The sequence below is a fragment of the Lithobates pipiens genome, unplaced genomic scaffold (genome assembly GCF_037356315.1).
Source record: "Lithobates pipiens isolate NorthernLeopardFrog02 unplaced genomic scaffold, aLitPip1_a1.2 Scaffold_23, whole genome shotgun sequence".
Lineage (NCBI taxonomy): Eukaryota > Metazoa > Chordata > Amphibia > Anura > Ranidae > Lithobates > Lithobates pipiens.
The window spans coordinates 177,491,656-177,505,005 of NW_027507785.1; the positions used below are offsets into that span (position 1 = coordinate 177,491,656).

Consider the following 13,350-nt stretch of genomic DNA (forward strand, 5'->3'; position numbering starts at 1 on the left):
GTAATGTATGCGCGGAAGTGACGTCATCGTGGCTCCGGCCAATCACAGCGCCGGAGCTGCGATACCTGGAAGTAACCCCCAAGAGTGATGTCGCCTGCCGGTTCTATGCAGAGCTGCACTAGATTTTATACTCTCCAGTTCTAGTAAACCAACCCCAGTGTCCCTTTATTAATAATAATTTTTGTTTTATGAGCAGTAATAAAAAAAAATTCCCCCAAAAAACTGAGAAAATAATGTTAAATCATTTTGTTTTTAATTCCATAGATATAATGTAAATATTTCTACCATTTTGCATAGAAATGAAGAAAAATATTTCCAAATGCATTTCCTTTAAAACCTGATGACTACATAAAATGATGCATTGGAGAAATGGCATGGAACAGGGCATACTTCTATACATCTGGTATTGTCAATTGTTAGTTTTATTTATTGTTTACCAGCAACTGGGAATGTTTCATTGTGCTTTGCACTTTTTTTGTGTGTGCGCACACCATGAAACAGCCTTGCTTTGATTAAAGAACTGTACACATGAGGTATTTCACTTCAAAAGCATGATCATAAACACAGTTCAACATCAATCGGAGAAAATGATGTTTCAGAAGAAGGGAAAATATACAGTAAATAAGTCTTTAGAAAGAGGCATTGATCTCCCAGAAGGTTAATTAAAAGCTACAAACACATTTATATAATGACTGTTGAATGAAGTTTTATATGGAGCTTGTTGAAACGACCTCCTAACAACTTCCCACTCTGTCAGACTAAAGCTATACACTAGTAGAATTTTTTGTTTAAAAAATGTCATTTTTTCTTTTAGTTTTCTAATCATGAGTAGGGTGAAAAGGAAGTTCATTTTCGAGTGCAGTGATGAGAAAATTCAAAAGAGCAAGATGGAAATTTTATTTATATATATATATATATATATATATATATATATATATATATATATATATATATATATATTTTTTTTTTTATGTATGTGGTTTCCGTTCAGTAAAATATATTCATTCCAAAATCGAATGTTAAAAACAAGCAAACTTTTGAAGCAATTTCAAATGACTTTTTTCATGCCCTCAAATATGCAGGGAATTTCTATACAAATTCTCGCACAAATGTTCTTATGAACATTTATTTGAAAATCTGCTAGTGTATAGCCAGTTTAGGATTTACATATGCTGTTGCATATCAGTAGAGGTATGGTGTAGTGAACTGAGGAACAGAATTTGTCTAGGAACTAAACCCAGGGCTTTTTATCTCAGAGAATAGGTGCAGGAACTTAACCATGCCTGCTACACACACATACCTGCCAAATGGCATCAAATAGTAGCTCTTCCCTCTGCATACAACCCCCTCCCTCCTCTGCCCTCACCCCCCCCCCCCCTTCTTAAAAGCTCCACCATCTGTCATATGTCTTACCTTTGTTGCAATATTAAGCTGAAATACCTATCTGGCTGTAGTACCCCCAGCATACTATACTATACTACAGTCACTTGCAAGGGAGATCATGCAGTAGGAGAATCAACAACTGGTCACCAGGGAAAAAATGAAGACCACAGAGGGTACAGCCTACCATGCACCCTCTCCTGCTCATGACTGCACTGAACCCTGGGTACCTGTTCTGTATCTCTCTTGTCCCTGTCAGTCACTCAGTGGGATCTGTGCAGGAGATATGACCTGTGGTGGGAGCTACAGGGAGATAAGCTATCACTTCTAAATGCAGAAGCTGGACTTCAGTGTTACGAAATGAAAGTGGTGAGCAGGGAGCAGAAGACTTGAGCCAGAGGCGGAGGAACTGAGTTCCCCCTATCTCCTGCTGAAAAAAAGCCCTGATCAAACCTGTACGTGTTCTAACCATGTTGATCAAGAAAATAATTTGCAGAAACAAGTCTGAAAGAGACAATTTTGAGTCACAGCTTCAAGATGAGTTTAGCCAAACTAAATCCAACCACACACTGTAGCATTTCATTTAAAATTCATTTTAAGAATGCTTGTTTATCTTTCTAATTGTTAGTGGGGCCAAATGTCAATTCGTTTGTTGAGCACAGTGATGAGAAAATTCAGGATGGAAATTTTTTCTCAAACAAACTATTTTTTAAGGGTGTGCGTGGTTGTCATTCGGTAAAGTCCATTCACTCCAAAATCGAATGGTAACAGAAAAAAGTGCTTTTTTAAACGACTTTTGTCATCGAATGTACTGAGAATATTTGTAGAAATGTTGATATGAATGTTCATTCGAAAACCTACTAGTGTTTGGCCAGCTTAAGATGTGTGTGTGCAGAGAGACACACAATGCTATATACAGCTATATTCATGTTCACAGTTTCCATCAAAGGAGCGCTTAAAACAAAACATAAACTTTTTTTTTTTTCCCGTGGATATGAAGATTTATAACCCATTTTAGTTTTTTTTTTTTTTTTTTGCACACTCGCATAGCTTCTAACTGTCCCTGATATCCTGTTTTGTATGAACTCTCCCTCTATATGTCTTTTTTTCTTCATTGGTCTATCATTTTAGTCTGATGTATGTACCTGTAAAAAAATTTGCTGTTTATGAAAAAGTGTTGTGGGTTTAACCAATCTTTTTTGTGTATTAATCTTCATATCAGAAGGATGTGGTAAGGGCATGTCCTTTGACTGTATTTCTTTTGCTAACAGGTCTCCCTCTTTTAAATCTGAGAACGTTGGTAGGTATGCATTTGTGTTCTATTGGGGAATTTCCCTTCATTTCCTGTCCCATAACTAAAATAGGAAGTTAGAGGATATTCCTACAAAGTAAAGGAATCCATAGTTGTCACCAGGACTAGCATATCCATCAGAAGGCTTCCCCTCTGTTCCTGTTTTGGTGACAACTCAAAGTTTAGGATTTTCTTCCAAAAAGTTTGGGATATTCTTCACTTTCACTCTCATTGATAACAGTAAACAGAACAAATAGAGATGGGGAATCTCCCTAAGGCCGCGTACACACGGGCGGACTGTATGGCGTACTTAGTCCGCCGAAACACATTTCAGCGGACAGTCCGCTCGTGTGTGGGCTTCAGCGGACTTTTTCAGCGTGCAGTCTGGCGTACTAAGTATTTCGGATTTTTTGAAATTCTGTCCGTCGTACTTTGGTTTCAGCGGACAATCCGCTCGTCAGTAGGCTAGTTCGACGGACTAAGAATGGCGCATGCCCAGAAAGGATTTACACGGCGGAAGGGTGCTTTGCTGTGTATTGGACTTCCTATTTCTAGTCCCGTCGTACGTGCTGTACACGTCATCGTGCAAGCTTTCGACGGACTGTTTGTGCATCCGTGTGTGGTCAAGTCCGTTCAGTCGAAAGTATGACAGACTGTCCGTCGGATTGTATGACGGACTAAGTACGCCATACAGTCCGCTCGTGTGTACGCGGCATAACAGAGTTGAGCAAACTGTTCAGGCAGAGCAAAAGTTCAACCCGAACATCGGCCATTCGGCGAACACCCGAATTTGCAGGGCGTTCGGCGGGTGTTCGTCTCGCCGAAGACCTACAATGCACTGAGCACTGCACAGTGCATTCTAAGACCTGATTGGGCAAAGCTTTGGCCAGTCAGGGTGCAGTAAATAGCTGGTTGTTAAGGAGCAGGGCCAGGAATCTGGCTGGCGCGTCCTTAACAACCGATAAGTCATCAGCTGTCAGCTGAATAAAAAAAAATTCCATGCTGACAGCTGAATAAAAAAAATTCAATGCAATAAAAAAAGTAAAAAAAAATGGTGTGGGCTCCCCCCCAAAATCCATACCAGACCCTTATCTGAGCATGCAGCCTGGCAGGCCAGGAAAGGGACAAGTGAGCCCCATTCCCAGGACCTTGGCCGGTGGTTGTGGGGCTCTGCAGGCAGGGGGATTATAGGAATCTGGAAGCCCCCTTTAACAAGAGGACCCCAGATCCCGGCCTCCATGTGACTGAACATGGGGTACACAGGCAGTTTTTAACAATTCCTTTATTAAAAATAAAAAAAATCTGTGTCCCCTGATGTACATCCATTGTCAAACCTGAGCTGTCATCAGCTATTTGTTGGAAGGGGCGGGAATAGTGATGACATCTTTGCCAAATATGGCAAAAGGCTATAGCCCCAGTATTTAACACCAAAGTCAAGGCGTAAATTCCCAGTTAGGCGGTCAGCAAGTAATTAATGAATGAAATAGCCATGGTCCCGCAGTTCACAGAGTGTAATGTGCAATAACAACATGTAACCAGTTAGACACCCTGGAAATGCAGCCAATCAGAAAGGTCGGATGCTGTTATGTGATAAGTTCAACAGCTGCAGCTTCAAAGTGTCTAATCGACTGGATGTGTTTACTCATTACACTCGCAAACACTTCTTTTCATTCAGCTATCATTTCTTGCAGTAAGTGCCACTCTGATAGAGTTTGGAATGGGTGTGCAACTGGAACAAACTACAGGGGCACCATCCACATCTGCTCTCCAGCACAGCTTGACCCTGAGGCTGTGGGCCAGTAGGAGGGAGGCTGCAAGCCAACAGTGGGGTTGAGGACCACTGCATATACTACTGAGCTATTTTAGAACATATCAGGAACAGAAATAATGGGAATTGAAACAATTTGAAAGTATATTACCTTGTAAGATGGCTTGATGTGGGACAGAGGTTTTATGCCGAATTATTATTATTAATCTAATTTCGATGGGGCTATGAGATTAGAGCTCTTTACAAATTGAGTAGTCTGCAAGAAAGAGCACCATGTATTTCAAAGGCTCCAAAACCTGTCTCCTTACAGTGAGTTGTATTAAGTTTCAACATCATTTGCTAGATGAACATCGCCTGTGCAGAAACATATTTAAGATAGCAAAGTTATTTTCAGGTGTGTGTATATTACATTATAAGAAATTGTGTACATTATGCCTGAAAAGAGAACTGAGTATTCTAAAAAAGCTTTTTTGTGTACTCTGCTCAGTTGGTCAATAGAAAGATGATGTAGGGAGAGAAGTAGAGTTCTGTCTGTAGTCCCTGAGCCAACACAAATTGTCACTACTATAAGTGTTTGCAGCTTGGGGAGTGGGTGTGATAAAGTTCTTTAAGATAGTACCCCACCTTAGGTTGCAACTTTGCCCTGACAGTCTGGGATGATTCTTTAGGATTATATAAGTAGGTTGTTGGGTTAGTGCAGGGTGTCTTCAGCCTGTAGCTAAAAACAAACAGTATGTCTGACCTGGAACCAGTCTGTAAGGAGTTTTGGTGGAGTAAGAAGGATTGCATTCTTTTGAAGGAGTAGCAAGACTATTTTCTACCCTATGCTAGGGTCTCTTTTGCAATCTGATTAAGTATGGTGCCACCATTATCCTATATGACTGGCTACTCAGTAAAGATTCTGTAGTAAATACAATCCTCTTGTTATTAAGCCTGGTGTTGGCTCTGTTTATTCTGACCAGTTTGGGGCTACTTTTGGGCTTATGCCCAGGGGAAAGGAACCAGCAGGAAGGGACAGGGGGCTAGATTGGAGGCCCAAGGTTCAGGTTAGACTGGTCTTTGGGGGACCCAAAAGGTGTCCCCAGAGTGGTGATGTCTGGGGTATTCTGAGTGGAAACATTTGAAACCATGATAAACCCCATGCTTAGGAATGAATTGCCTGAGCAGGTAAGGAATGTAAGTACCGTATATTTTATTTGGTTCCATTACATTGCTAAGACATTGCATATCTCTTCCTTTAAAAATAGCTTCTATGCTCATAATATTTTTAAATTTGGCTATAGTTTTACTTTAAAGGATACCTAAACCCATGAACAATAATTTAGTATATTGCAATTTACCAGTCCTAGGATGTGGTGGATTCATTAGTTTTCTAAGTGTCCTTGTCACTTCCTGTGAGATTAACTGAAAGCATAAACAATCTTGTCTTAACTTATTTGTAAACTGCCAGTCTATCCACACCCAATGTAATGGAAATGAACAAAGGCAAGCATGACTTTTCCATATGTACAGTGGAGGAGAAAACATATTCATGGACAAGGAGTGTGTTGCATAATTTGCAGCTACACATAAAATAAAAAAATGAACTAAAAAAGAAAAATAATGCAGCCTAAAAATAATACTCATCTAAGTACTGGTAAGCTACAATATATTACATTTTTATTGTTGGGTCTAGATACGGTATAGGACAAATATGTCTTAGGTGCTTAAAATAAAGAGGGCCCGAACTCTGGAAGCTGTGCCCAAAAAGGCAAGCAGAGGGCAAAGGACAGCCCATCAATACTGCCAGTAGGATACTTGCAGCTTATCTTTTGCCCAGAAATAGTGCTGTGTTTCCCCATATCAGTGCTGCCACCCTGATGACTGGTAGCAGGAGAGGTACACAAAGCACAGATTCACAGAATAGATGAAGCAAAAGCAGAGAGATGTATGTCTGTCCACTAAGCAGTACAGTAATGACATTTCTAAATCACATGAGACTGGCATTGATAGCCCCAGTGCCTAATATCTCACACTGTAGAATTATAGCTTTAAAGCTGTAGGCACAAACATGTGTCAAGACAAAAGAACATTTTCTGGGTACTCCCCAGGCATTTTAACATTTTTAGATTCACTTTGTGTGTTCTATTTTACTTTAAACACAGTTATTTATATTATACTCTGTTTTGATACATCCAAAAAGTTGCTTCCATGGAACTGTAGACCAATAGACTTGACTATATAGTGTGTAAATTATTTGAGGGCATTCTGAGTGCTGATACTTAAAAATACTGTTATGGAGGTCTGGAGCAGAAATCAAGATCAGCTTTAAAAGCCTCCTTCACCTTAACCCTCCCAACCCTAAACCTAACCCTCAACTGAACCCTAACCTTACTATCTCAAGATAGCTACACTACCCCTTTGTTGCAGTCACTCTCCTTCTGCAAAACATAGTCTGCCAAACAACAAATGTTATTTGTCACCAGGGGTGGACTGACCATTGGGCCACTCAGGCTCTGCCCGAGGGCCCCATGCCACTAGGGGGCCCCATCAGGGCTGCCCCACCTCTCCAGTACCTTCTCAGCCAATAGAAACATGTCTGTGTATACTGTGTGATTGTATACTGTATGTGTGTGTATGTGTGTGTGTTTGTGTATACTGTGTGGCCCCATAATCTCTGATTGCCTGGGGGCCCCATAATCTCCTATTGCCCAGGGGCCCCATGAGTTGTCAGTCTGCCCCTGTTTGTCACATGAAATACATGTTGCTTTAATAAAGATGAGGTGTGTACTGTTGCAGTGTACACTGCCTTATATTACTGGTTTATGTTGTGTTTGTAGTAGGTCTGTGCTAGTGGGATTTGTGTAATAGGCCACCCAGGGAGTTAGGAAGGGGCTACATCTGCTCACTCCCAGGTGTTCAAAGCTCTGCCTTTTTGGGTAGGACTATAAATAGAAGGGGAGGCAGTCTGGAATCTATTACCACAATATGTATGTTTCTCTGAAGGGGACTTTAGAAATTAGATAGCCTACCTTTATACTCCATATAATGAGGATTGATGAGATTTCATGGAAACCTTTTCACACGCTGCTAAGGCTTACTAATATGGTGGAATGCATGTGTGAGTGACGTCTAGATGCCTACAAATGTGAAAAGAAAACGTTGTTTTTTTTTTGTTTTTTTAAAGTGTTTTTTTAAAGTGGTGGTGCAGGGTTGCTGGTTCATAAACTTTTTGGTGCTTATGATTTGAGAATTTTTCAAATGCAGATTGCTGACTAATTAAATAATAGTCAGGCTTATGCTCTGTGTGCTCAAGTTTATGTTCTCTAGTACTAACAGTTTCTGTTGCTTATTTAGTAATACATGAGTTTGGACCATAGAGCCAAACTAGCACTTGATAGTGAGTAGGTAACTGACAGGGGGCACCATTTGCTCCTATTATTATTCCCTCTATTTTTATCAATTTAAAGTGACAGGAGACGGTAACTGAGAGATGGTATTGAAAGGGTTGGTAAGCTTGACCCCTCCCTTGCGATGAGCACTCCATACTCAGGACAAGCATCGTATCACATGAAGCTTATGGACCTAGCCTGGAAGAAAGGGAGCAGAGAGAGAAGAGGACTCAACAAAGTGTTAAAGCTCATTAGCAACAGAGGTCCACTCTGTGTGAATGGTGGGATCCTCACATTGTCTCTGGGGGTGAGGTGTCAATCATGGCTGTGCTGGTGAAGCGGGATATAGGCACCACGTTGTCCCCTCAGAAATGCTGCATTCAGAAGACAGGAGACGGTGTGCAGTAACAGGGGAAGAGTGCTTAACAGAGAAGTTTTCAGTATACAAAGTGGAACTGTGCAAGTTGGAGCGCCACCTTAATTCTGCTTTTCGCATAACCATGGCCCCCTGTGCCTGTGTCTTGGGCATTAATGAGTAAATTCGTAGGGGCCCCCCATTGGGTGTTTAAGCCCTGCCCACAAATAGATTTTTTCTCACAAGTCGGAACTTGTGAAGAACAAATGGGGCTGGTTCTGTCTAAGTTGCAGCTTGCCAGAAAGAGATGATTTCTTCACTGGTTATCCAAGCTTGCTTGTAAGTGAACTTGTGTTGTGGACCAAAGTGCCAGAAAAAAATTTATGAATTGAGTCAAAACTGGGTAACTAGAACAAAACTGGTGAACATATACAGAGGGAGAGGCTCGTATTGGGTGTGAATGCCACTGATACAGTACTGTATTCCTGTTAATATTTTGTGTTTTTCAAATGCTTAAGTAACTGAAATAGCAAACAAATATTTGGATATGTTCAATTCCAGTACGGGTTATGTATGTTATAGGAGAATTCTCCTGTAACTGCTCAACACGGGCTCAGAGGCATTCAAGCATGTGACTTCAATATGTGATGGGTGAGGAGTAATGAAAATAAAGGTCAGGGGGCTTTGATGTGAAGAATCCATGTTTTTTTTGTTTGTTTTTTTTAAGCAAACAGGAATACAGCCAAAGTGTTTTGGAGGTTTTGAAGCACCTTTTTCATCAGGGCTATAGAATCATATGAAGGTGATATATAATGATATATAAAACAGATGTACTTGGGATAATGGTCGCAATTACTGCAAAAGAGATGAGAGGCACTAAAACTGAGGCACATGCCCTGCGTGACATAGTGACATTTTCTAGCCGTAGCAATGCCCATGAGTGCTAGGTTCCATCAGTGAAACTATCTGCATGCAGTTGTGTTTGTTCTCCATCCATGTATTTGCACTGGTTTCCTCTAATCTAGTACTGATATATATATACTGGATACCAGATTCAATTGTAAGCTGCATAAATGGCAATAGCTAATGTGAATGGTTCATTAAAAGATAAAACGGTTATCTTTGTATAAAGGTGAAATATAAACCATAGCAGGATCGTTAAAAGGAAACTCTTCTTCCTATACCTCTTCCCTTTACTCCCATTCCATTGTAAGGCCCTTCCCCATATCCACCACCTCTAGGGGTCTTCCTTAAGACCCAGTCTCCAAAAGAGGCAACTTAGAGGTAAAACCTCGGACATGATGATATCGGAAATCTGTTTATAAGGTTATTTGTTCTATGGCACACAGCCTTAATAACCTTATTGCTCAAGATGTTTTATATATTGTCACTTTTCCACCTGTTCCTATGTTTTTTAACCTATATGGGTCAGTTGAACAAGAATTTATGGACAACTTTTTGTTTAATATATGTGCTTGCATGTGAAAAACCTGAATTGTGTTATACTTTGTGTTTTTTTTTTTATAACGTATTGTATGTTAAAATACCTGACTGGACTCTATTAGTACGGAATATATAATGGCTGTGTATTTATCTGTATACACCTTGTCCATAATAAAGAAGAAAAAAAAGAAGAAAATTCCACAAGCTTCATTATAAAGAGAACAAATTCAGCACAGTAAACAATACGATCCTATTAAGAATCTTTGGTGCATGCCAGGTAACGGTTTGCTATTTTAAAATGTTAAGTATTTTTAGTTTACTATTTTATAGTTAAAATAAATCTATTTTATATAAAACAAATGTAAGACCCTAGATCTCAAATTTAAGAGGTCCTGTCATGATTTTTTTCTATTACAAGGGATGTTTACATTCCTTGTAATAGGAATAAAAGTGACCTCATTTGTTTTTAAATGACCGTGTAAAAATAAAAAATAAAAAGTAAAATAAGTAGTAATAAAAAAATAAAAATGTAAAGTGCCACGTCCCGCCGAGTTTGGGCACAGAAGCGAATGCATAAGTATGTCACGCCCGCATATGAAAACGGTGTTCAAACCACACATGTGAGGTATCGCCGCCATCATTAGAGCAATGGAGATATTTAAGGGTCAAAGTTTGTCGCTATTCCACATGTTGGGTATCAATTTACTTGGCACAACATTATCTTTCACAATATAAAAAAAAGTTGGGCTAACTTTACTGTTGTCTTATTTTTTAATTAAAAAAAAGTTAATTTTTTCCAAAAACAATTGCGCTTGTAAGACCGCTGCGCAAATACGGTGTGATATAAAGTGTTGCAACAACCGCTATTTTATTCTCTAGGGTGTAAAAAAAAAAAATATAATGTTTGGGGGTTCTAAGTAATTTTCGAGCAAAAAAATAAATGATTTTACCTTGTAAACACCAAGTCTGAAAAATAGGCTCAGTCCTTAACTAGTTAATATGATGATTATAATAACAGTATTAATAATTTTTTATAATCATCATGTATGTGTAACTTTTAGTTCGAGTAGCTATCCTACTTTGTCGTATACTTTTGCAGAATCTATTTTCCCACTGTAATCTCACTTTCAATTAAATATTTTTTTTAGCTATTTGAAAGCACATGTCATCACAACCAAAAGGAATATATTTTCTTACCATTAATGATCTGTTGATTAAGAATTCTGTAATTTTTGTAAGACTTTTTTCAGCAGTGTAGCTCTTATAAGTCCTTGTATTTATTTATACTCGATACAAAGCTGTTGCTAAGTCAATTGCCTGTGACGTCTCCCTAGCTAGGTGTGGCTAAATGACTTTCCAAGCCAGACACCACTAAAGCATTCCTCTCCTATTTGTAACATAATACTCAAATACAGGATTTCACGCTTCAAGAATTCTCAAAACTGCACAACCCGACATAATAGCCTAATAATAGACTGGATTATTTCATACCTTATAGCAAATTGCTGTCTTGCCTGAGTGACTGAAGAAGGAGTATATTCAATGCATTAAAAGCTATAAGGGCTTGTGGAAATTAAGTTGCAAACTTAGTCTCAGAAAAATTGTAAGCTCAACCAAGTAGACTTAAAATTGATCACTTAAAACAACATACAAGCTTAAACATGTTAATGTGATTATAAAAGTTTTCTTCAATCTTTTAAAACCGCATATTCTGTTTAAAAATATAACTGGTGATCATGCCATGAAGACACTTTTTCAGGCAATTCTTGTTATGAGATGACAACTTTCCCACAATTGTGCTTGTAAGTTGTAAACCTAAGCAAAAACTATGAAGGAGAATGTTGTGTATGCGGCTGCCCTGACAATACTCAGACATGTTCCATCATTGTCACTATCGGGGCGCTGGTCTAGGATGATGTTCTGCAGCCAACAGTGGAGCAAGTGCATGTAGACAATAAGTAGCTGATGGAGGCTGGAGGAGATCAGCAGCACTAAGGTGCCAACAAAAAAGGATTTAAAAATAGTATAATAAAAAATACTACAATTATTTATGTTTCACAATGCTTATAACCTATAACTTTCAGCTATCCTGACATATTGTACATTTTTTTGGACATATAGGGCTTTCATATGATAGCAGATGTTGCAGGGGAGAATTGTCATCTTTTGGCATCAAGGGTGGATTTATCTGCTCCATCCATGAAATATCAACAAATAAGTTGTAGAGGATCCAAATTATATTACTCTGGATAAAGCAAGATATTCCTACATTTTTACAAACTATGCTATGTTTCATAAAAGGAATACAAGATAGGTGCACACTTAGCCCTTGTACACACGATCGGAGATTCCGATGGAATGTGTCCGATTGGAGCGTTTTGTCGGATATTCCGACTGTGTGTGGTATGCATCAGACTGTTTCCGTCGGAATATCCGTCGGACCAAATTTTCCAACTTGCCGGAAATATTTTCCGACAAACTGCCCCGATCTGACATACTCCGATCATGTGTAGAGAATTCCGATCGGACAAAGTGCCACGCATGCTCAGATCAAATTCCTACATCAAAGCTATTGGCTACTAGCCTGAACGTAGTCCCATGGTAACGAAATTACATCATCACATTCTGAAAGATCGGATTTTCCGACAACTTTGTCCGACCATGTGTATGCAACAGTTTCAGACAAGATCCGTTGGACAAAATCTAACGGACAAAATCCGACGGATTTGGTTGTCGGAATGTCCGACCGTGTGTACAAGGGCTAAGAATCTATTATGGTGTATAGGTCCCAGATTGAGAGAATGGAAAGGAGACATTTCCTTCTTGTGGACTGCTAGATAAATAGTGTACTGGAAATAAGAAATAACACATAAAAAAAGACAAGACAAAGTGACAATCTGTGCAAAGGGCCCTCCAGCTACTTAATACTCACCTTGAACGCTCTCCCTTTAATTGCCTTAGCTGGCAAATTACTCTGTACTTCCGGTTATGGGGGAAGCATGTGAACTACTCCCAGGTAGGGAGAGTTAGGGTTCGGTCTGGACTTTGTCCAAACCAGTTTGGCAGAAACTGTGGGGATCTGTCACATGATTGCATCTCTGCCTCCCCAATCAGCTGTGGGCTGCAAAACCTTGTGGAAATAATACACTTGTAATGCCGCAGGAGTTGATTTCATCCTCTCAGGTAGCACTAATGTTAAAAATGTCAGTGTCACAGTTCAGTTGTAATTTGGCACCTACTGTAAACAATAATATAGGACTTATTAGACATACTATATCTATATAATCCCAAAAAGTATTTATATAGTACCAACAAGAAGTGTGGAATATGTTCTTTTACAAGGATAAGTAGTATATCTATGGCATGGTATTCAAACTATATAACATGAAGACCTTAATGAAATATTTCTAGTATTTTATGTAACGTCTTATATTATTGCAAGTTCTTTCAGCTCAAGGCAAGCAAATCCTGGAATACAGTTCAAGTAACACTGTACTTCTCAATATCGTTCCCAAACAAGAAAAATATGCATTTGTGCCACTAGGGAGCACTGCAGGGGAAAGGTTCTAGTTTAGTTTGCTTGTGGGCTCTATTTTACACCTCTTACAGTTGGGTGATTGTTGGGATACAGTAGATGATAGCTTCTGTCCTCTCAGGCCCTAATTGACAGGTAAGATGGTAAATTTATCTGACAAATTTGTTTATCTTATTTAACCTTTAACCGCTTCCCGACCACCTCATG

At 39.2% G+C, this 13,350-nt stretch overlaps 1 protein-coding gene across 2 annotated transcripts in view; it reads right to left on the bottom strand.

Moving 5' to 3' along the window:
• APOBEC4 (apolipoprotein B mRNA editing enzyme catalytic polypeptide like 4) overlaps nt 1–10,927 on the bottom strand; it is a 36,150-nt gene extending 25,223 nt beyond the window's left edge. Inside the window, exons 1-2 of one of the 2 annotated variants that reach the window (XM_077452655.1) lie at nt 10,806–10,927; nt 4,591–4,793 (exon numbers count right to left, since the gene is read on the bottom strand). The gene's annotated coding sequence lies outside the window, so the exon portion shown is untranslated. The remainder of the gene's footprint in view (nt 1–4,590; nt 4,794–10,805) is intronic. The other variant, XM_077452654.1, reaches the window with a different exon arrangement.
• Nucleotides 10,928–13,350: the final 2,423 nt, after the last annotated feature.